The sequence below is a fragment of the Protopterus annectens genome, chromosome 1.part2 (assembly GCF_019279795.1).
Source record: "Protopterus annectens isolate FY-2018-M chromosome 1.part2, PAN1.0, whole genome shotgun sequence".
Lineage (NCBI taxonomy): Eukaryota > Metazoa > Chordata > Ceratodontiformes > Protopteridae > Protopterus > Protopterus annectens.
In genome coordinates, this window is record NC_056727.1 from 528,641,835 (window position 1) to 528,668,353 (window position 26,519).

The 26,519-nt window shown below is 33.8% G+C and overlaps 1 protein-coding gene across 4 annotated transcripts in view; it reads left to right on the forward strand.

Annotated features, from left to right (window-relative positions):
* The window catches only part of DHX57 (DExH-box helicase 57), a 2,066,546-nt gene that overhangs the window by 680,645 nt on the left and 1,359,382 nt on the right, over nucleotides 1–26,519 (forward strand). The window lies entirely within an intron of this gene.

Below are 26,519 nucleotides of genomic sequence, written 5' to 3' on the forward strand. Positions count from 1 at the left end.
TAAATAAATGACACTACACAAAATTCAAGGTAATATTTCTTGTCTAGAGGGACAAACATGTCATGCTAAAAACCTTTCATTTGAGAGGACAGATATATATCAGCTTTCACAATGTAAAGCAAACATATCTTTACACAAAAATATCACATTTGTCAAATAAAAGATTTCCAGAGTGTGTCAGTCTAAAAGTCAGCCGGAGGACAACTATATGTCCAACTCTCGCAAAGTACAGCAAATGCATCTTCATAAATGTGGCGTACTGCAAAAAAAAGGGCATTCTTTCAGTTTTACAGTGACTGTATAAGCAGTACTGCAGAAGGTTCTAAAATAGAGCTACAGGAAAGAAAATAATCTCTCATTCCCTCTTGACAATACTGGCTGTAAAAAAACAAAAGACTCTTTTAGGGAGGAGAGGAAAACATGCTTAATTGCATTAGCAATACTGACAAGCAGATGAAACCTGACAGGCCAAGATATTTTACAAGTTGCTAATAGCTATCATGCTAGTTATTATTGTATTGCTTAGTGTTAAACTGTATTTACAACCTGTTACAAAAGAGAGAGTAAAATTATGTGAAAAAATGAGCAATATAGCTGCACTTCATTTCAGCTCTCTTACCTCAATACAATTCCTGACAGGAATTTTACAAAATAATATTTAATTTGAAGAAATATTTATTACTAACTTATTTCTAATAACTTTGAGCATCTATAAGAAAAAAATTATTGTCAGAACTTGAATAATTCCTGTCAAAGTAATTACTGGAAAATCAGCACCAATATCAGCTTCACAGCATGAGTCATCTAAGGAATTCGGCACAAGACTCTTCTTTCAAAAAAGACCTGCAATCTTTCATTACAAATATACAGGAACTTACAATAAAAATTGGCAAGATGGACAATAAAATAGATACTTTTAAAGAAAAGTGCTCACAACAACTAGAACAGCTTCAAGAAATGTTTACTCAGCAGAAAGGACAGATATCACTTATTGAACAGTCATTAAATGACATTGACACTAGATTCCAAATAGAAGAACAACAAACTGAATTCTTACTTCAACAGAACACATATTTACTAGAAAAGCTTGATGATATGGAAAATCGAACAAGAAGAAATAATAATAGAATGATATGGTCTACCAGAAAAATCTGAAGGGGACAATATGATAAACGTCCTTACCACCTGGATACTAGATGTAACAAAAATACCTGAAGCTCTTTCATATGGTATAAGAACGTGTGCATTGATCACTAGCAGCTTCTGGAAATACTTCTTCTCCAAGTAAGAACAAGCCGAGATCCATAATTGTGAGACTTTTTTCTACACAAGATAAAGATCTTATATTAAGAAACGCTTGGGCAAATTCTCCCATCAAATACAATGATTCATTAATAAGATTTGACAATGATTATTCTACAAAGGTGGTTTCAAAAAGAAAATAATTTCTACCAATAATAAAAACCTTGAAGAAGAAGAAGCAATTGAAAGTCCACTTTTTTTTTCCCAGCAAGACTGAGAGTTTTTCTACCAAATGGAATAAAAGTCTTCGAAACAGTAGATTCAGCAATAAAATACCTTACCAACAACAACATCCTAACACATGAAGAATCTATGGACTGGACAATTAGTACACCAAAAAGAAATGCTGAAGTAAATAACTGGAAAACTGTTGAGCAAAAGAAAAAAAACTAAAGGACAAATAATCTTACATATGTTATATTCTGTAAAAATTTAAATAGGAATACTAACAAAAGAAAAGTTCTTTCTGTCTTCAAGTCACATCGAAACAGGTACTGTTTTCAATTATACTTTAAATATCAAAATTAGCATAAATGTAAATACATTTATCTCAAATCACATTAATATACTAAGCGTAATTTAAACATTACTCTATTTTCATTATTATCCATCTATTATTTTCATATTCTTAATCAGAGTAATCAACACATAATAATGTTCTCAAATATTTTTTTTTCTTTTTTTGTTTTTATTTTTCTCTTCTTTTTATAGTCTTCATTAGCTTATAATACTTTAATCAGTATATGTTTATATTGCTTAATAGGTATATTAATAGCTGCTATATAACTTATTATCAGTTACATCCCTGACAACATTTCTTTCTATAAGTTAAAAATGTCCCTGTTTGGATAAACAGTAGTGCTGGGCGGAAATGTGTTGGTTTTGAAATGAAGTATTTCAGTTTAGATGTATCATAAGATTACTTTAAATAGCCTTAAAAGATGTTCTGTCTTTGACCCATATGCACATATTGATATAGTACAGTGCAAAAATATGTTGTGAGTGATATTTTGCGACTATGAGTCAAGTGTGGCTCCGGACATCCAGAGTTGAGAGATACTTATAAGTAGCTTAGATATCCTGTTGTCTTTTCTTTTGTAAAGAAATAAGGCATAGCATGTTTAAAATGCAAAGTTTGATAGATGTGAATACGATTCGGCAGACTAGAGAGTGCTCGCGTGCACATTACATGATTTTGTCACAAAGTAAGAGAAGGGAAAAAAAAGAAAAAACACATACCTTTTCCCGCTTGGTTCTCGAGACAATTTAACAGCCACAAATATCACTAGAAACTAGAGTTCCTTATTGCTTGTCACATTTACTTGTATATGTCATCCCCTGACTCTTTCTAATTGACGTCTAGTCAGGAAATAAGCTAGGTTCACTTTTAAAGATACAGGAACCTAAATTTCTTCTAGTGAAACATAAATAATATATGCGGTTCATCTAAATATACACAGATCTATTTTTTGAAGCACTTTCAGCTTATGGCTTCTGATGTCTTCTAGCACCTTGACAGATAAGGACATATGTCTGCTTGTCTTTCTGTCAGTTTAGTTTTCCAGACATTTTAGCTATCCCTTGCTATGTTTTGTACAGCATAGTTTAAAGAGCAGAAATTAATCATCAGCAAATAGAATCACTGCTGTTTTACAAATTCTCTAAAGAAACTAGCAACTGTCAAGCAACGGGCAGGTTTATTTTAAGGAAAATTGCCATTTGCCACACTGGTGCTCCTACAAAAATACTACTAATGTCCTGCTGCCAAACTGTGCCCTCAAGTGGACAAATGAGCTGTAACAAGAAGGTTAAATATACATTTAGCAAATCAAACATTAAAATAACAGTATAATATGCCAGATAGAGAAAGTAAAAGCAATAATTGTATAAACAAATATAATAAGTAACATAACAACAGAGGATTTAACCCAATGTGTCAACTATACAATATTTATATCCCATATAGGTTTGAACTTTGTTGAAGCATCCATGTTCTACACACATATTGTATTGAATCCAATTTGAGTAGCAGAGGGGGAGAGGCTTAGCCCACACCCTAATTTATTACTAAGTTACCATGCTTCTGAGTAATGACTGCGGCTGTACTTTTCTTATTATATTACCTGGCTGTGGCTACAACCTTCTTATAATATTACCTAGCTTTTTGCATTATCAAGAATGACACAATACTAGTGTATGTGGGTATATCATGTTACTGTTAGTCTAAACAAAAATGCTTGACAATGCAACCGTAATTTTCAAACCTTTCTGCAGACAAATGTATAGCATTGTCTAGCAGTTGAGAGCCTGATTGTTCCTGATCAGCAGACCTGTATTTTCACGTTCCAATATGACTACATGAAAAGACACCAATATTAGTCTGCAAGTTTAGTAAGCAGCAAATTCATCAGGGATTAATTTGACACTTATATTATAGCTAAAGCACTTGACATTTGATAAGTGTATCCTCTCAATGATGCGTTCTATCTAGTCATTAACTGTAAAACAACTTTTTCTGAAAAACATTGTTGTAATGCCAGTTAATTATTTGAATTAAATATTTCTATATACAGTCATAAAGCAATTACCAGGATAAATAATACTCTTGCGGTGCGTGGATCACCATAGCTATCCTCTGATATTAGAGGAAAAACAAGCTTCTTAATCACCTTTCTGACTTAATAAAGGTATTACCCCATAGTTTAAATACATTTTGTCTATTTACTGCAAAGTGGGTTAGGAATTTTAACCTGCAACATTTTCATACAAAATTGTTTAAATCTTAGCAGCTTCCATTTTTTTTATATGTTCTTCAGTATACTTTTTAAATACTATAATGAGAATCTGCTGATGTTTAATTCTAAAATTTTATTCAATCATAAGGTTAAATTAATGGTGTTAAGTAAGCCAAAATGATAACTCCAACACTTATTGTCAGCAGATAAACTCACTGGTTAAGTGTCAGTCTAAGCTGTAAGAGTTAATATGTGATATACATAGATGTTTGCTTTGAAAATGTGGTCAAGTGCACTGTAGTTTTACCTCTGTACTGTGTCTTTTTGATTATACAAAGTCCCTATGAAAAATTGATAAAAGTGTTAACAACAAAACACTCACTCAAGTAACAACATTATAAGCAGTCTCTTAGATAAGGAAGACGTCTAAATTTTGATCTTGTTGTCTCCAGCCATGGGAATTGTCTTTGAAAAGCTGACAAATGCAACCAGAGGAACATATTTAATGTCCACTAAAGAAATGTTAATATACTTGTACATTGTATTGCATTTCAGTTTATGTTAAACATGAAATATGATGTGGTTTCAGAACTATTCATGTTTTTATTTCAGTGTGACTTTGCAAATACTAATCTAAACACTGGTTTTGGACTTGAGTAGTCTAAAAACATTTACACAACAATGGTATTCTATTGTACAGTAATGTCAGTAAATAGTTTTCAATAGATGTCTGCAATATACAGTTATAGATTTTAACATGAGAAAATGTTTATTAATACCCTAAACTATTTTGAAATGATACTACCTTAGTCTAAATATTTGTACCTTTTTGAAACCTGATTAGAACTAAGTATTATTGAATTACAATAAGATAAGAGTAAAGAATATATTTATATATATTTAGCTGATTAGATTATCTTACTATATTATTCAGTTATCTTTATTTAAAAATTAAGAGGATAAGAGAAACTGATCCAGATATTATTTGTGAGGGTAGAAAGTTTGTTTGGTTAGATTCACTAACCAAACAAAGAGGTATATTACCTCATAGTGATAGGGAATGTTTTTTAAGGTTAAGAATTACAAGTTTGGAAGTTCTTTGTTTTTTTTTTTATTTTATCACTTTGGTGTCACTCAGAAACATGCAAAAACCATACAAGAAAAACTTTTTGACTTCTGTATCCAAGATGGAACTAAGAATAAACAATATTTACATAAACTCGCATATAAAACAAACTCAAAACTAGGAAATTAAATGTTTATCCATAAATGTTAATGGTCTAAATAATAGTAATAAAAGGAGAAGCCTATTCAAGTACATAAACTTACATAAACCACAAATAGTTTTCTTACAAGAGACACACTTATTAGATAGAGATACAAACTTAAATATTAATAATTACACAGTACTATTAAACTCTCAATACAAAAAAAGAGGAGTAGCTGTACTACTTCGCAACTCAACTATAACACCTAAAATAATTACTACTCATCAAGTTACATCAGATATGTTTTGTCTAGCTTCAATAGAATTAAATAAGAGAATCTATATGTTAGTAAATCTATATTGGATCCCAGGACTAGGATTAAGAACAGTTAAACAGAACTTTGATGAGATAATTCATTTAACTAAGAGTAGCCTGATATTAGCAGGAGACTTCAGCTGTATAATGAATGAAAAAGATACAGATTCTAAATCTAAAAGAAGAAAACAACCTATCTGTAAAGCACCATTAAAATTTATAGATACATTATATTTAAAATATATAAATGAATTTTCAGAACCAGACTCACTAATATTCACATTTTATTTTCATAGATATAAAACTAACTGTAGAATTGATAGAATATATGTTGCCAATGATCTAATAACAAAAATTGACAAAGTCAAAATTATAAATTGTCCCTTATCTGATCATAATGCCATAGTCTTTGAGATAGAGCTTATACCTTTTTAGTCTTTGAGATAGAGCTTACACCTTTTTATTCAAATCCAACTACTAGAATACCTTCCTATATTACAAAATTGACAGATTTCAAAGAATTTTATGAAGAAACAATCAAAAACTTTCTAGAAATAAACTACACAGAAGATATTTCAGAAATATATATCTGGGATTCATTAAAAGTAGTTGTATATGGGAAAATATCCTGGTACATAAATAAAAGGAAGTTATGGAATAAAGATATGCTAGAATTACAAAACAAAGCAGATAAATTGAAACTGGAAATACAAAAGGGTAATACTACTCAAGTTCAAGAGCTTACGCAAATCAATAAGAAGTATGCAGAATTGTTACATAATAAGATTATGATTAACTTAGAAAAGATAAAAATAAACTCATACTCTACTAATTCAGCACACCTGAGACACTTAACTAATAGAACAAAAAATAATTAAATCTAAGCAAATAAAAGAAATATTTATTCCTAATACTAACAAAAGAGTTACGGATCTAAATGATATTTTAGAAGCATTCAGACTTCAGTTTAACATCAATAATTCCATAAACACTCAAGATACACCTACTAAGGATATACAAAATACTTAGAAAATAATATTCATATTAAATTAACACAAGAACAAATAGACATTATAAACAAACCAATCAATATGACAGAATTAAAATCACAAATTAAAAAGCTCAAGACAAATAAAGCACCTGGCCCAGACAATATGCTACCAGAAAGGTATAAATTAATACCCAATCAAGCCATATCCTTACTATTAAAAGTATATTATATAGCCAAGAAAGATTTGAACATACCACCCTCTTGGAAATATTCATTGATATCCCCAATTATCAAACCAGATAAAGATGAGAAGCAGTGTTCCTCATATAGGCCAATATCATTACTCAATATAGACTATAAGATGTTTATGGCTATATGCGCAGATAGGATCAAACACTTTCTTCCTTTCTTAATTCACAAAGATCAAACAGGCTTTATTAAAGAAAGAAATACTTCAGATAATATTAAAAGAATACTAACATTAATAGACTATAGCAAACATAAAGTCCTAGATTTAAATGTAATCTCATTAGATATTAATAAAGCTTTTGATTCAGTTAACTGGAACTTTCTTTCACTAGTTTTAAAAGAATATAACTTTCCTTCTAATTTAAATAATCTTATCCAAATACTATATGAAAAATCTACTGCATATGTTAAACTAGGATCACATAGATCAGGCCCTATAACAATCAAAAAGGGAACTAAAAAAGGTTGCCCTTTATCACCATTGTTATTTGCATTACTCATAGAACCCTTTGCAAATCAAATCAGATCAAACAATAACATAAAGGGCATTTATATTAATAAAATGTTAAACCTTAAAATCCAAATCTTTGCTGATGACATACTATTAACTCTCTCAGATGCCAATGTGTCTTTGAAAGCTCTATTTAACGCCATGAATACATTTCAGAATATTTCAGGCTTAAAATTTAATGAAAACAAAACTAAAATTATGCCCTGTAACTGTAAAAAAATATATAAACAAAAGATTTTCCAAATATATAGTAACAGAAAATAAATTATTATATCTGGGAATAAATCTACTCAATGAATTAACAGATTCTCTAATATTTAACTATAATAAAATACTAGACAAAATAAAATAAACAATTGGTTACTGGAATAAATACATCTTTTCAACAGCAGACAGATTATATCTTATTAAAGTAATCATATTTCCCAAAATATTACACTTAATACAACATTTTTCATTGCCACCTCCCAAATATATTATTCAAAGATACAATAAACTAATTTTAATTTTTCTATGGTTTCCAAATAAACCCTGTATAGCCTTAAATAAACATTTCCAGATTGGGAAGACGGTGGAATTAATTTACCAGATATTGATTTATATATTACCTCATCTGTTATTAAAAATATAACACTGTGGTAAAATAATTCATAAACACCTATATGGAAACAATCCCAAGAGCAGATTTACATAGAAATAAATGACAGTCACATACAAGACAACCTAACAGTAATATCATCACACCTTATATGGATGTTAAAAGATTATTTTTTAGGGAAAAGGAATAATGTTAATAAATTGCCATCAAACTATATAGGCTCTGCACTTTCAGTGTTCAAAACATATATAAACAAAATACCAAATATGAATTGTTGGATTTTTCTTATTTTACCTATAGCTTTTACACCCAATATTCTAGATACATCACAAATCTCTAAAATGAATATACTCAAGAAAAAATCATTATTCTTTTGGCATTAACTTATAGAGAAAGGGAAAATACTAACAAATGAACAGATAACTTACAATTATAATATAAATAGACTACTGGTTGCTTTTACAAAATCCAAGACATTTTCTTATAAATAAAATAAAACAAATGCAACCTTCAGTTAGACATGAAGCTCCAAAACTTATTGAATACCTTATTCTTATCACAAAACAACCTTATCAGGGTACAGGTTATTTGTCTAATATTTATAAAATTGTTAAAAAACAAAAAATTTTCATGAAAAATCATACTGGGATTATTATACTTTAATAAACAACCATCCTCCAATTGAAGAAGAAAAAAGTAATATTCTAAAATCTTCCAAATTTTTTACATTATCAAAATACTGGCAGTTATTTACTTGGAGATATCTACACAGAAGTTTCTATACACCACATAGGCTAGCCAAAATGTATTCTATTGAAGATCAATGTTGGAGATGCCTTACCAAGATAAAAGCAGATTGGCAGCATGTTTTTTATGAATGTATATGTCTCAATATGTACTGGAAGTCCATTAACTATTTTTTTCAGGCTGTTTATAATGATAATTTTCAGTTAATAAAGTCGTTAATTTTATTCAACTCTCCTATTCCAAACTGTGTACCAAAAAAAGACACTAAAATCCTGTGGTCACTGTTGACAATTTCCCGTAAAATCATAACTATACACTGGAAAAATGAGGCTTCTACTACGTTCAAGGAATTTGAGAATGTAACATCAACAGTTGCTCATATGGAAATATTAACAGTGAAGAACAGAACCTAAAGATCTACTTCTTACTATTACTCTTGGATGAAAGTACTAGAAATACTCAAAAAGATCGATGAAGATATATCATCTTATGTTTCTAACTCTATATAATATAGAATGTCAGTGTTATTTGCATAGACACCAATGTAAATAGTTATATAATGGTTTGAAGTTAGTAATGTTTTAGAACTGTAAATGTTATTTATCTTTATTTCATGTAATGTTTCTTAAGACATCTTATTTGAAATAATAAAAAATTTAGTAAAACAAAAAAAAAAAGAGTAATACTGGTCACTATCTTTTAATATGTTTTTGGCAAGACAATGTTGGTATGCAAAAAGCATGAATGTTTCTGATTGTTGGGTATGCAGTTTAATACCTAAAATAACAGGGGTCATACCCCTGGTGCCAATTCCACTAGATACTTCTAAAAAGACATAATCTCAAAAAGATTTTGCTTGATGTTAATGTTACTGAATTTGTAAATTGGACTAAATGTACTTTGCAGTCTTTGTATTTACAAATGCGAAAGAATTCAGTGTAAATAAAATTAATGTCTAATAAATGTGTGTGAAAAAATATGTTTAAAAATGGGTCCCGAGTACCAACTAGATTGAAATGCATGGGTAGCAAACAGTCTGTGTAAATGCATACTGTACAGTGTTATAATGTAACAATTTCAAAAGTAATTTGTCAAGTTGTAATTTTATCACTGGTTTTAAGTTGTAGTTTAATCACTGGTTTTTGTACCAACATTTTATCTGTACCAGTATTGGTTAACCAAGTAAAAAAATATATATATATATAAACAGGAACAGCAGCCGCCAAACGGCAAAAGGTGTTATCCAAAGCAAACAAATAAGTAAAACACCAGTAGAACCAGCAGAAGAGCCTTTTAGTGAAAAAACTCTTTTAATCACTATTCGTCAGAACGACTTCATCAGAAAAACAAAGAGCAACCATGAACTCACTATTTAAATGCTAAAATCATTAAGCTGAAACTAATCAAGCCTGACAATTTACATTTAAAGTGAACCACACCACTCAAGTAAAAAAGAGCTTGTTAAAAACATATAAAAATATATGTGTAAAACACGAGTATTATTTAATATTTATCTTTCTGTTTTTTTAAAAAAACATTTAATGTTGACTGTGTCGTTCAAACCAGGATGCAAATAAGAGGCAAGTCTAAGTTGCCACTCTGCCTCTTTTTGTTCAACTACACACTTAAAATCACCACCCCTGATGTCTTTGTTAACTAACTCCAGCACAGAAAATGTAAACTTCTTCCAATTTGTACACACTACAGAATGCTTATATAATGCATTATTGGTGTTTCTTGTCCTAACAGCATATACATGCTCCAAAATATGTTTGCGCAAACGTCTAGTGGACATACCAACATAAAACGCTGGACATCCACTGCACATAGCAACATACACAATACCTTCAGTGTTGCAGTCTATTCTAGCTGGAACTGTAATATTGTAATCTAGATGCAAGAAAATATGTGGACCTACTTGCCTTACAACGTGTACACTTAAACATTCCCATTCTACCAATGTCCAAGTGACAAAGATCACACGGGCCTTGGTTTCCAGCATGTCTTTGATATTCTGATTTGTCTTGTATACAAAAGCTGGTACATCGCCCACTACTTTAACCATATCACCGTTGCCCAAAATGACCTTTCAGTTTTCTTGAATGATCTTACGAATCTGATAGTTGTCCACACTCATATCCAAGCAAAACCTGGGTTTGCTTGTACCACTAGTGTTAGCAACCATCCTTTTTGAAAAACCTTTTTTCAAAATTGGGGGGCGGGGGGGGTCCATGTCCCTTCTAGACACTATTTTGCTAGCTGCACTATCCAACATCTCACCCGGATATCCCCTTTCCAAAAACAAATTCTTAATAAATTCTATTTCTTCCAAAAAAGAAGAATCTTCTACGGTCATCCGGGAAGCCCATACAAATTGACCACGGGGAATATTCCTTTTAATAAATGTAGGATGGCTGCTTTTAAAATGTACATAACTGTTACAAAATTTATTTTTTCTGTGGATAGTACTGGCCACATTGTTAGTAAACACATCCCACTTGAGCACTACATCCAAGAAGGGAACTACCAAACCTGAGCCCCCAAGTGTAAATTTCAAAAAATGGGTACTAGTACTAAGTGCCTGGATGAAACTTTCCATATTGAAACTCTCCTTCCTAGCAATGAAGAAGAGGTTGTCCACAAATCTTTTATAAAAGTGTTTTTCAATTCTGTATCTAAACTCTTGATAAAGTAAATAGTTAAATCAACAGTTGCAAAAAGTTAATAAAACAATTCTAAGTCATGAATTAAGTTCTGTGATTGTAAAAAAAAAACAAACAAATTAATCAAGTTAGAGACTAAAACTAAAGCAGACACAGCCCATAATTGGTGGGATATTTTCACAGAATGGTCTGTAAAAGAAAAAGTTGTTAGATTGAAATATACATTCAGTTTTGGTGGTAATACTTTTTATCATTGTTTTAACTGTGTAAAATTACATTTTGACTTGTATCAAAAGAAGACTAAAGGTGTTGTTTCCTAATGAGTTTTTTGTATAATCTGACTAAAAGATACATATCAATATAAACTGTTTTAAAATAAAGAGAGGGAATTGTTAGTGTGTGTTGAACAGTGTATAATGATTAAAATCAATTCTGATGTAAATGTGCTGAAAGATAAAGCAGAAAATAAAAAGTTTGCTTAAATGTCGAAATATAGCATCCATACTATGTGATATAGCTCTGGCTAAAATAAGTGGAAAACAAAACAAGAAACTTCTGTTAATGGTTCAGCAAAGAAATTTGACAGATACATGGACATTCTTTTTATAAAATTAGCAGTACGTGCTCTCTTACAAGAAACATGTTCTCCCACAGTATTAGCAAAAAAGTTGATAGATGAGTGGACATGACTTTTTATAGAATCAGCAGAAAACAATTCTGAAAGGCAAATATCGTGTGTATTCTCACATCACCATAAATGCTTACAAGTAAATATTAAATGTTTTCACAGAAGAACAATAAGAAAGTCTAAAATCAGACATTGCATGCTTTTCCACAAAAGTTCCTTAAAGAAGAAAAACATGTAGGAACTTAGGTTCTGAGGTAAATGGAGAATAGAAAGTTATCATCTATACTGATCATAAAGTAAACCTTGATGAACATCTATGCTACAAACTGTCACAGTAGTACGTGTCATTTGTTATAAGAATATGTTATTTATTACTAACTGTGCTTACAGTAAAATAGTATTGTGCTGCAAACTATATTTTCTCATCAGTGCAGTTTGCAAGGCTCTGTGTTTTAAACAAACTGCAGATACAATTATGCAAGACTGTGTTATAACCAGACTCTGATTCAGCAGTAAACAGCCAACAAGACTTTGTGTCTTAAGAAGACTTTGGTTCCAGTCCAAAGCAGCAAGCACAGCATGCAGCACCCTCAATAAATTATTTTTTCAATACTGAATTGTAGTACCTCATCAGTTATGAAGAAAGTGTTAAATTATTGCAATGAACATCCTAGCTGAAGCTGTAAGTGTTCCGCTGTTTTGCATTTTGTCCATTTGTTCCAAGCTATGTGAGAATCAGAGAGTTATGGGAGACCATCAGTGAAAGAAAGCAAATGGCAGACTGAGGCAAGTTACAAGTAATCATTGATGTGGCATTGGTGGGTGGTGGGGACAGAACTTTTTGGTGTCTAAAGCTCAGAGTTGAAGTTCATTACTGTGATTGTGCTTTCAATTTTTCTGTCAGAAAACCAGATAGGTGTGTGAGCAGTGGTAGCAATACACAACCAGATAGATTTGTGAACAGTGCACATTTCCCACAACACAATATATTTTATTTTTGTTTAATTTGTATAGCAATGGATGTGAGGGCGGGGTGCCCTATATCAGCAAGTGGAAACAAATTACTGCGGATGTTCTGTTTTTCAGTTTCTTCTCAGAGAACCATGAGGAATAGAGAGTATGTGGGTTATCATATCTGGGAAGCAGGTAGTGTTTAAAAGTAAATAGCAATTTCTGGAATACTTTGGCACTTTGAAAAGTAACATGGCCATTATGTTTATGGGATTCTTCTAAAGTCAGAAGTAGTGTTCCATCTCAAAAGGACTACATTACACTGAATCACTATGTATGTGTTTTATACCAAAGTATCATAACAGAAGTCCCTGAATATTTATTGTAATCTGCCTTCATAAAACTGACATATATGGTCTTTTATATACAACTAGTAAATCCAGCTTTTTAGAGGGTTTTTGTTACAGTATGGCACTATGCTTGGTTTCAACTTGCATAAAACACCAAGGAAATGTAATCTGCAAAATATTATATATATATATATATAAATCTGTGTGTGTGTGTGTGTGTGTGTGTATGTATATATATATATATATATATATATATATATATATATATATATATGGATCTATGTCAAAACAATGCATTACCATAATGTTGACTCGTATAACAGCAATGACTTCAGTGAAAATCGCATCCAGGAACAAAAACTGAAGGAAATTAAACCGACCAAAGTGGGGGGGTATTCACCCCCTACCCCCCAACTAAATATACTAACTCCAAGATCACACTACAATTGAGAAATGGGTAAAGTTCGCCATGGTTGCCAAGTGGTTAGTTTCCAGGAGGTGAAATATGTTGTTCTGGGAGTTTATTCATTTAAGGTTTTGTTGAAGTCATCGCTCTGTTATGAGAGTCAACATTGTGGTAATTTTAGCATTTAAAGGGAATTTAATATACATATATATATATATATATATATATATATATATATATATTTAAAGTTCTCATAAGGTCAGAAGTTGAAGTCATATTTTGTCAAGAAAATATTTTTTCAGTTGTAACATATCACAGGTACAGTGCTATGCTTTTAAATGGTAAAGCTGTGGAGTCAGATTCAAACATGTGCTGCACTGGAAGCTTACTGTAAGGTATGAAATGCAGTCTTGTGTTGTTTGGTACCCAAATACTTTGATGATTTTAGCAAAAAGTTAAATGTGACAGAGACATATATTTCCCAAGACTGGACCCTGTGGCTTTAGCTATGTGCCTTTACTATTAGTCTGTCATTTTACATTATATTTATCTTTTACTGTGGGTTTTGTAGGAACCTCTGTTGAGTACAGTAATAGCTGAAGTGTCATTTCATTGTAAGTAAAAGTTCTATTTATTCTGAGTATACAGAAGTTTTTTTTGCCACTGGATTTATGACCTTCTTCCGAACCCCCAGTTTAGATTAATGTGCAGTAAAGTGTATTACAGGGATATAAAGTAGTGTGTTTGTGTCTTTACAGTGGAACAATCAAATAACTACATTTTGTATCTGAAGGTCATGATATTTACTATGATACCTGTACTGTTTGAAATGGTCTTTTATTGCTAGGTATCATCCATAGCTTTCAAACTTGTAGCACAGGAAATCTGGACAAGGCCTAAAAAATGGTGGGACAAAGGCCACAAACTAGGATCAAATTTTAAATATTGTTCTTATAAGCTTAGAAAGTTGTTAGAATAACAGATGTGTGTTTGCATGCATTTTTTGAAGGATATGAAGTCTGAAACTCGTGTGTCTGTCATTATTTAGTAATTTCAATCCTCAGTTATTAACCAGAAAAATCACAAATTTTATGAAGAACAGACCAAAAATATGAGGCAAAAATCTGGACATTCTGCAAAAATCCAGACACTAGTATCACCAGTACTCTTATGTAGCCGTTTGATCCTCTGGCTTTGCCATTCATTTCACACAAAAAAGCATGGGTTACATTTTTTCAAGATAACAAACTCCGGATATATCAATATCATATTTTGGTATGTTCCTACAATAATAGAACCAAAAAAATACTCTTTTTGTAGGTAAAAGTAATGTTTTCTGTCATTTTTGCATGTTATAGCAAAATAATCATGTTTTACATGCCCCTGGAGGCATACCTGCATTCCAGATTCTCTTGTTTGCTTTTCATAAAAGTTGTATTCCAAAACACAATGAAAATAGGATTTTCAAGAGGTCTTGTCTGAAAAATTTCATAAGAATATATTGAAGTAGTAGAGAGAGAGAGAGATTATCATAATTTGAAGTTAGGGTGGACTTCAGATGAGAATGGCCTTTGTAAATTGAAAGTGAAACTTACAAAATAGCTGAAAATAATTGTATAGCTTTCAGTTGTCTTCAGGCTAAAATAAACTACGAAATTTAAATATGTCATGGTAGACAGATTTTAGACCTCAAAGGAATATTTCTGTATAAAAGTAATCTTTTCATTCTTTGTATATGCTTAAGTATAAAAATTAGATTAAAATTATTTTTAATTAAAATTCAAGACACAGCTTCTTCTTTGTCTCATGTGAATGTTGTGAACCACAGTCCACTGGTGTTTTATAGTTGATTATGCCATTACATTCTGCGAAAGTTTCATGAGTAAATGTTGAAACATGTCGAGATAAGGGCACCTAAATCAAAGAGCAAAGATAGCCCAAACCAAACAGTAATCTGGTGATAGACATGAAAATGCTCAGCAGTCAAAGGGGTTAAATGTACCATTGGTAGTCCTTGTTGCATCTTTAAACAATTTTTTATTTTATGTATTTATTTTTATTTTACATTTGTTAACCGGGAAAGTCCAGCTGGATACAAGTCCATTTTCAGTGGAGGCCCGGGGAGAAAAGCTCCATGAACAACATTACAGTAAAAGATAAAACAATAAGAGTTGCATTAACGACATACATGTAATTCATTTAGACATAGCTGACAATCCAGGTATTTGATTTATACATAGACATGGTTAATTATTCATAATACAGTTTTTATAGATAGTAAATGACTATAACCATACATTTAGTAACAAAATGTCCAGCTGTCCTGGGGTATTACAGGAGCATAGCATGTTAGCATCTTTGTGCACATTTTCAGTCCTGCATTTTCCATGACTCAGCTGGAGTTGTTCATATATCAAGGAGTGTACTTCATTTTTTTGTAAAGTAAGATATTTTTGTGGGATTTCATTTTTTATGTCTTCCTAATTTCGCTGCTTATTTGTCAGTGTTGGGCGACTTCAACAGCTACGTTCACTGCATTTGCTATGATAATTTCTGTGCACTGACTCAGTCTTGATGTGTATCATGTAATCTGAAGTACAATGTTTGTCAGCTTCTTTTGCATCTTTTCTATGCCAATCTGCAGTTTGGTGCATTAGTTTGCTTTCTTATGGTTTCATGATTTCTGTTCTATCTTTGTACTGCTTCATGTTGTATATACAAGTTTAATTTGCTAGAATACCCATAGCACTGAGAAAAAAAGATGAATGGCCTAATGCCAAATGATGTTTTCCATGGGAAATCATTGCCAGTGAGGTTTCTATGTGTGAGCGAGCAATTATGTACTTTTTTGGGGGAAATTTCTCCCTTCTTAAAGTTGGTGCAATCTTGCATTTGGTATATATACATTCAGGAGGTGTGAGGGGCATGCTCCTTCGCAAAAAACAATTAAAACTGATTTTTTTTCACCCAAGCTTTGGGCTTTTTTAATCCTTTCTGTTAATCAGCTTTCAGGAAATTGGCATTTCATAGCAGAACCCTTCATTTTGTTCCATTAATCCCCATATTACATTCCTTTTGAGTTATTTTATGAAAGATGTACATAATTTTCATTTCGTCTATTGACAGTGCTTTGCACAAATTGTATGACTTTGTGGGTGCTAATAGGGTCACTGTTGTAGTTACATTTAGTTTTGAGATCATATCAGTCCTTTACATTGTTGTAGATGGTTCCATTACATCTGGACAACTCTACATTGCTTGTAGCTTCAGTTGGACAAACAGTCCATTTGAAGAAGTTTCAACCAGAAGGCAAAAAAGCATTTCTTTGTGCTGCAGGAGCCACTGAACATTCCACATGGGGGATTTGCCTGCTATGCCAATCTAAAAGTGAAGATCCTATCAGGGCTGGCATACTAATTGAAAATTGAGTTTGATGAGTAACAGCTCAGAGAAGTATACTAGACAAGCTTAAACCTTGTCCAGTTTATTCTTGACCAGGTTTAGGAAAACTGTCTGTAGTTGAAATGCAATAGACTTATGTTGCTAACATTTAGTGTTTCAGTTTCAGTTTGTTTTACACCTGAACATATTCAGTATTTTATGCTTCAGCCATATATGCTGGCCAGTTTTTCATATTTGACCTTTTGACTTTAATCTTTCTACATTTTTCTTTTGTAATATGTATTTAGTAGTGTTCTATTTGAGCTACTGTGCATTGAATAAAAAGCTAATGTGCTCTGTGTATTAACTTTGCTTTATGTCACCATGTTGTATGTGCTTTTTAGTTTCCTTAACTAGTTGTAGCTTCATTTGCTGTGAGGCCCAAGGCATAGCTTAAAATAGTCAGTTTGGACTAGTCTACCTATATAACATTAACAAGCACTAAGTAAGTACATAAATAAAATAAATATAAATCAAGGCAGAACCCCAGTGAGAAGAAAGTGTTTGGGTTTGGTGGTATAAATGTCAGTATACATTTCTCAAATGGGAGTCATGCTCTCCTGTAAACCCTTTCCTTTATGCAGTGCAGCTGTAAATTGTGTGCAGTATAGTTTAGATGTGGTGTCTAGGCTTGAATTAACAGCCATGTTTATGTCGCCTCTTAATGTTTTTTTACCCTGAAATACATCTGTTTTACATCCTTAAGCTTCCTAGAGTATTTTGGTAGAGTAGCTGGTGGAAGATTGAGAGAGAGAAATACTTGTGGTTGCAGTTGTTAAGAACAGTAAGCTCATGGTCAGAACGGAGATAAAATAGGGCTCAAATCCAGCTCATTCACTTTTGGGAGTTGGGAGTTGGTGTAGTGGTCAAGATGTTAACCTCAGAAACACAAAGTCCAAAGTTTGAATCTGGCTAGTCTCAAAATAGGCCACAAGGGTGCAGCTAGTCTAGGACATGCCTATGAACCTAAGAAATGTGCAAGTCATATTTAAAGTCGTCAGCGTGGAAATATATGCTGGAGAGTGAGTGATTATTTCTAAATAAGACCAGGTAATCTGATATTTAAAATAGTTTTAAGTTAGACAGTAGGGTCTTACTGTTCATAAAATGTATTAGATTCCTAAGATTTAGCCTTGAGGAACTCCTGCTGGCAGTGTACTTCTGCAGAGGTTCCCTTGTGAATTTTGATTGTAAAGGGTGAAGTTCATGTTGTGAATTTTAAATGTACTAAGGCTCTGTTATTTAGATATTTTTTTTCTTGTGACAGGCTGATATAACGATGTCAGATAAGGGCAGCTGATTTATGAAAAGTGATTTAAATTATCAAGCCTTTTTTTAGGTGAACAAACACTGCTGCTATTAGTTTACCTTTGTCTGTTGGTAGTTGTAGGAAAAAGATTTATTATGGGTATTCGTGGTCTGGTTATGAAAGAAGTAGGAGAGTTTTAGAAAATAAGGGTGAATGTTATCTATTATCTGTATGCTTATATTTAGATAAAGAAAAGTAAAGTACAATGTTCTGGGAGACTTGCTAGATAGTCTAGTAAGTTAGAATGTTTGATTCAGCAGAGAGGAATAAGGATCTGAGCTGTTAATGAGATGTTTTTTTTTTTGTTTCACATGCCTAACCAGCTAGCTAATGTGCCCATCTGCAATTTTCTGCCTGTTTTTTCAAGGAACTTATAACAACAAGGGGACAGTGCTCTTTAAACTACAGGTAGTTAGATGTCTGTAGCTAGCTTGGGTAGAGGTTTTCTTTGTATTCCTGTGTTTAACTGAATGTTAAAACACACCAGACTACAAATCCAATGAAAAAGATGCTACCAATCTTGTATTAAATAGTTTATTCACACTGAATAACACACTGGTGCCTCAGCACAGCCTTCCTGGAGTTACAAAATATGCCACACCAAGCATCCATATATATATATATATATATATATATATATATATATATATATATATATATATATATATATATATATATATATATATAGATATATAGATATATATACACACACACACACATTTATTCACTTAAATACAATGAATTAAACAATCATCTAATTAGTCAACCATCAGTTAAAATAATCATATATACATTTTAATGAAACACTCTCCAGTTACATTCACTATTTAGACCTACTGGAGATGGTGTATAGTTTTTTTGTACAATAATTTCTTTTTCATTAACACTTCATCCGTTTCTGAAATATGTTCCAAAATACAAGCTTTTAACAGTGAAAAATCACTACTATGACAAGTAAAAAATGTAAAGCTGTAGGGCTCATAGCATTATTATTTTTTATGCCTCTAATATGTTCTTGCAACCGTAGCTTGAATATTCCTTTAGTCTCCCCTATATAAAACAAATTACAGGGGCAAGACAGAGCATATACCACTGATGTAGTTATACATGAAAAAGCAGAAGTGGAACAGAATTTTACACCATTTATTTTTTCAAAACATTTGGTAATGTTGGGGCAAACCGAACACCTTCCACAAGGGAAGGTGCCACATTTACCAACCTGTAGGTTTAATTTTTCACCAGGTGAAACAAATCCATTGTGTACCACCATGTCTTTAATATTTCTACTTCTCTTAAAAGAGATATTTACAGTTCTACAAAGATTTTCTACCCCTTCCATAGTAATTAAATAGGGCCAATAATATCTAATAACATCAGTCATTTTCTCACTTAGAATATTATATACAGTAACAAAATAAACTTTTCTACACTCCTGCACAGTATTAAATTCTCTTATTATTTATCTTATTTACTAAAGGCCTATTATGAAGTAAGCTGGTATCTATTATTTTATGAAGGGCATCTAAGATAACATTTTCATCACGCCCCTTTGCTTGAAGCTAATGCGTGTTTTTATTATTTCCTTTGCTAGACCCATTTCATCATTACATAGCCTGCTAACTCTCACTAATTCATTATAAGATGGTGCATTCAGAGTATGTGGTGGATGGCGACTACTACTATCCAAAATATTATAATCGCCAATTCCCTTTCTATGTGTATTAGTTACTATATTATTATTCCTAATAGTCAAAGTGACATCTAGAATGTTCATTTTATTGTTCATCTTTAGCTGAATGTTCTTCCATATGCAGTTTCTCATTCATCTCTACATTTATTTAGTAACTTTAATGTTTGACTTTTAAAGTTCATTTATTCACATATTCATTCTTAAGTTCTTTTTGCTAAGTCTTTTTATTTTTTATATATATCTGTGTGTCTGTGTGTGTATACATCTATATATAAACATATGCACACATATTGCATACATTTTGCTGTTTATTAACTGAGAGGGGCTCCTGTCGACATATACATACACTCACACGTGTGTGTGTGTGTATGTATATATATATATATATATATATATATATATATATATATATCCTTTGACAGCACTGTCAAGTAATGTCCGATTGGAGGGAAAAAGGTTAAACGAGTTTCACCTATAGTAGAGTTTCTTTTTTTTTCTACTGCTACGTGACCTCTTTGTAGGTATATTTAAGATGGAGGGAGTTATTCCTCTACATGAGGGGGGCAGGGCCATTGCCTCCCTGCAAAAATACATCCAAGGTTCAATGAAACTTGTTTTTCCCTTTTTTTTTGTTTTTCAGTCAGACAGCATGAGATGAACATGCTGTTGGTGGATTGACATATATCCCCTCAGAGGAAGGTTATTTATCATTGTAGGTTAACAGGTTGTTATTCTCTGTCTCCATTTAGGATGTCTTTGCTTATTACTAGTAAAAATATTACTTGTATTATTTCAGATTTGACATAATTAAGAGCAGCAGGTAACAGGATGTCCCTGGCCTTCTGGGGTGGTGGTAGTGCTACCATAACCAGGAAAGAAAGCTGTGGAGAATTGTGTAATTTGTGTGAAACTCATTGGATATGAAGCACTAGAAGACAATGTAGTTCACAGAATAGGAGAGATAGAGGTGAGAAAGGAGCCAAGTCAAAGCCTCAGCTCTGAATGAGGCCTGTGTGCAATCTGATCTGGGGGGAAGCTGTTGAAAACTCATAGCCAGGACAGCACATTCCTTTTATGATCTTGAGGCCAGATTGATCTTGTGAATTGATAACTTTTTTTAAATACCTTTATTAAGTTATTACTTAAGATGCAAATAAACATACATTAACAGAAAACAAACTATTTTAATATTTTTCCATTTGAATACAGTATATATCACATATATTTTCTTTGCTACTATCATTTATTTATTTTATTTATTAATTTATTTATTTACATTTGTTGACTGGGAAAATCCGACTGGACACAGGTCCTTTTTCAGCGGAGGCTCAGGGAGAAAAGCTCCACAATAAAAACAATTAAAAACAGTTAATTACAAGTTACAAGACGTATAGGTAGATTTTCTTTAACAATAGTAGTAAACAGTTATAGTTCAAAATGAAATTATTTAGTTAAATGGTACAACACTTATATCATTGGTGCCATAAAGACTAACAAGTATTTTAATAGCTGAGCTAGCAGCAATTACCCTTGAATAACGGTGGCTAAGATTACAGCTGAGATATACGTTTACAAGCAATGTATTTGGCTGCAATCCGAGGTAGTTAGAGGGGCAGAAGTAAGGGATTAGAGAGGTTGGGGTAGAGATGTTAAAGAGGTTTGTTACAGGTGCATGTCCAGTGCTCTTTTAGATGAGATTTTAGAGCAGCTTTGAAGTTGGTGTGTAATGAGACAGATGTTATAGTGTGAGGAAGAGTATTCTATATATTACAAAAAAAATGCTGAATTTCTGACTCACTCCTCCTGAACATTATGTGTGCATTGATCCTACAATTTCCATTTACTTCTATGCAATTTGCTCTCTTTTCTAAAGATTCCTCTTCCAGTTCTTTAATTTCTTTTATAATATTCAGTATCTCAAATACAGTTGGTGTAGACTTCAATTTCTGTTGTCTAGTAATTGCTTTTTTGACAGCCAACAGAATTAAACTCAATAAGGCTGTCGTATGTTTAGACAGTTCAGATCCTGTATCCCATCTCAAAAGAATCATTTCCTTACTTATAGCCATTTGCTCACCCAGTATTTCTGATCAAGTGCTCTGTAGCAAATTTTTAAAATCTGACCACTCATTACACTCCCAAAACATATGTTCCCAGTTCACTCTTTCTTCTCTATCACACCTCAAACATTTACTATCTACCTGAGGCAGGGGCGGCTCATGCTATAGGACTGCAGCCCCCCCCCCACCTGTAGAAAGAAGAGTAGCTAATATTTTTGGCATACTCCGGTGCGGCTCGTGCTATAGGATTGCAGGACAGCACCCCCCCCCACCTGTAGAAAGAAGAGTAGCTAATATTTTTGGCATACCCCTGAGTAAAAATTCTTTGAAGTCTGCTTGGGGTATAAAAATACTTGTGTAAATACTTCCAAGCAAAGATTGTAAACATTCTAGATTTGGTTGCATATGTGGGAGCCATACATATGTCTTCCCATTGTTTTCTTGTAAACTGTTTTTCCAGTCTGTCTTCCCGATCTTTTCTAACCTCCTCTGATTGATTTCTGTAGTTATGCAATATTTTATATTTCTTAATTTTGTGAATTGATTATTGAGTTAGACTTGTGTGTACTTTCTCTCATTTTAACCTGCCGGATGCCATTTGATGACTTGAGACACCAACCTTTACGTGCCACTTATGGACTTTTCTTCAGTTTGTTGTCAGAGTCTGGCAGTGTTACATATCTATTTTGCAGAGCTGAGAATCAAACCCCATCTGCACCACTGATGTTCATTGCAGTCAGTGTTGCAGTACTGATTCTTTGGTCTTCCTGCCATGCAGAAGCCCTTATCTGGCCCACTTTGCATCATCCCTAGTCCGTGGATGTGTAATGACTGCTGTCTGGATGTTAGGGTATAAAAATGGCATCTGTCAGAGCCATCTTCACTTCTTTCTAGCTGTACAGTCTGATTTACTTTACATATACACTCTGTCAGTCAGTTTTTGCTTCCAGAGATCCAGTTCTCCTTCCAGTAAGATAAGTACTCCTTTGGGGAAATTTCTGTACTAATTTAATGTTTAAAAAAAGTAAACAATTGCTTAAAGTGTGGGAAACAAATCCCGCATAAAGATTTTCACTTTTGTCTGTTCTGCTTGGGCCTCAGCATGAAATCTTTAACTGTCCTGACTGTGCAAAATTCCATGCAAAAGCTCTGAAATATAGGGCTAAGGTACTTCCCGCACAAATGGAGTCATCATTTTCTCTGGCTTCTTTGGTGGCATTGGAATCCACTGCTACCACAGGGTCTCCACAGACTCCAGCATCCAATAGCGTTATTCCAAAAAAAAAAAAAATGGAAAGACAAAAAAAACTAAGTACCCCGACATATCAGAAAAGCTCCAAAGTTGATTGACAGCCTAGATGAGGAGCCTTTGTAGCCCCCTAGTTCGGTGACTTCTAGGCCCGGACCCTCTGGTGTCACCCGTCGGGAGGACACCATGGCATCTGGCCTACTTTTGAATACCAGCACGGTTTGTATGTTGGTTGCATCTGAGACCACTCTACTGGCCTCAGCTTCCGACATCCACACCATGTCTTTAAGGGAGACTCCATGGTTTCCCCAACTACTGAAGTCACAGCCAAAGTTACAATTAGATGACTGCATCCTTTGGTCACCCCCTGTAAAATGGGTGACCAAACCAGAGAGAATCACTTTTCTTCGCCATCACCTCTATTTAAACTGAAGTCCAAGACCTCCTTAAAATAGCGTAGGAGCTTATGACTTGCATAAAATTTGGAGAGTCATCTCATTCATCCACCTCTGGGACCTCACCATCTAAAAGGAACAGGGACATAGCTTTTCAAGAAGAGGAATATTCCTCTAGCTCTGAGGATAAGAAGGAATTGTATTACTCTGGACACTCCCCACCTCAAACTTACCCAAACTCAACTCAGATGATGCAATCCTCTTCTGCCTCTCACCAGGAGGAGCTTTTGTTTGGGGATTCCCTACATAGAATGAAGGAGGCTTTCAGTCAGCCTTCAGGAGCCACTATAGAGAACTCCTAAATGTACCTTCACCCAGACCACTGGCTGTTCCTCCAGTGCACGTTGTATTAGATGATGTCTTTGAAGACTTATCTCTACACCCTGACTCTCTGCCCCCTGCTCCAAGGAAACCATATAGTGCTGGAAACTCATAAGCACTTCTACTCTGTTGCAAATAGAAACTTATCCAGGGAAATTCAGGAGATAGCCAGAGAGGCTTTACAAGTCTCTAGGCAATCCTTTAAATGTGACTGATGCCTTAAATGCTTCTTTGTAGATCAGCTTCCACAAATTGTCATCTACAGACATGCATGGTTCAGGACCCAGCACCTGTCAAATCTGGTAAAAGCTGAACTACTAGATGTTCAGTTGGACAAGAAATTCCTTTTTGGTCTGCCAGCTGAAAAAAAGTTTTTTTGAAACAGGACAAAAAGGAAAGCAAATTAAAACTACGAAAGAATTTTGCCTGTTTCTGACTCCAAGGTACAGGAGGAACTGTCCTTCAAAACATTGGCCTTTCCCACCTAGAGAATTCAAGAGGAGGCCTCCCTATGGTAAAAAACCAAGACAATCTAGGAAATGGCAAATGGAATAATCTCAAAGGGCAGGGTGCTCCAAGGGGTACAACTAGCACTGAGAACAACTGTGACAATTCTACACTTCCCTCTCTTCCCCTTTCCAGTCCCTCCCAGACCTTTAGCAGGAAGACTGTCCTTCCTTAATCAGTGGAAATCCATCACCAAGGACCAGTGAGTCATCAACATTAATGAGAAGGGGTATTATATTGAATTCAGAGAAATTCCACCTTTCTTAGGCATTCCAAAACTGCCAAAAGAGGAGAAAGTCTCTTACCACCTATTGTCCAGGAGCTACTTCACCAGTGGTCCATTCAGCCTGTACCTCCAGTATAAGAAGGGAAAGGCTTCTACTCATGGATATTTCTAGTCCTGAGAAAAGAGGGCACTTGGAGATCCATCTTGGACCTCTCAAAGCTAAATAAGTTCTCAACATCTCAGAATTCAAAATGCTTATGTTGCAGAAATTACTGCCTGTGATCTTCCAAGATGCATCTATGGTCAGCATAGGCCTGGATACTTACCTCCATATCCACATAGCAGATAGTCACAGAAAGTGCCTATGATTTCTAAGAAAAGGCACCCGCTTTCAGTTCTGTGCTTTACCATTTGAGTTATCTACTGGGCCCAGAATTTTCACAAAGTGCCTAGCTGTTCTGATAGCACATTGCAGAACTCTAGGAGTCCATATTTACCCCTGCTTAGACTACTGTCTCATTCAGTGAAGATCTACTTTAGACACCTTGGACACCTTACAGATCACTGTAGACTCTTTTCAGATGGTAGGCCTCACCCTAAGTCTTCAAAACTCCCGTACACCCTCAGCTATCCTCTTCCTGGGAGCTGTCATAGACTCAGTTTAACAGAAAGCCTTCCTTTCCCAAGACAAGATGGTCTTTGACAGGTTACCTGACCAGTCTGCTTCCGAAGCAGCTCATCACTGCAAGATAATGCCTGAAAATACTGGGGTAGATGGTGTCATGCTTCCTCTTGATTCCATTTGCAAAGTTGCACATGAATAAACATCAGTGGTTTCTAAAAGTAAAATGTCTGGGAACAAAACTCACAACCCCTGAAAACTGTCCTGCCCCTCCTTCCATGCCTTAAAAGAGAACTTCCTGTGATGGAAGAACACTACCTATACAAAAGAACCCAGGAGCAAATTTGACTGTGCCAGAAGCAGACAAGTCTATCACTACAGACAGCTCAGACGTAGGTTGGGGAGTCCACTTAGGTCCCCTGAAGGTACAGGGCATTTGGTGTCCACAGCTAAGGAGGCTGCATATTAGCCAAAAGGCATTACTAGCACTCTGTTTAGCCATAACAGCCTTTCAGCAAAACTTAAGCCCAGAGACACTGCAAATCTGGACAGACAACGCCACAGTTATGTGGTACACAAACAAGGGAGAACTTTGTCCTACCCCCTGTGCAGCCTTGCCAAGAAAATGTGGATGCTGGCACAAGAAATAGGACTAACCCTCAGAGACTTGTATATTCTAGGCCAGTGCACTACCCTAATAGAAAGGACAGATGAGAAAGCATTTGCAGTTTGCTGCACCCCCGTAACATACTTAAAGAAAGTGTTAAGACCAACCAAGATATTGCTAATTCCTCCCCTGAATCAACACAAATAGCACTAGCATCATCATGTCCCTTTTCCCTTAGGCATATATCGCCCCCTGCATGAGTCAGTTTTGTTTTTGTGTCATCATTAGTGGTAATGTCCAGAAGTGTATGATCCCCATGTGTTCAGATCACTTCATGTCATTTGAAAACTATTACCAATTTATCTGCATTTTCATACC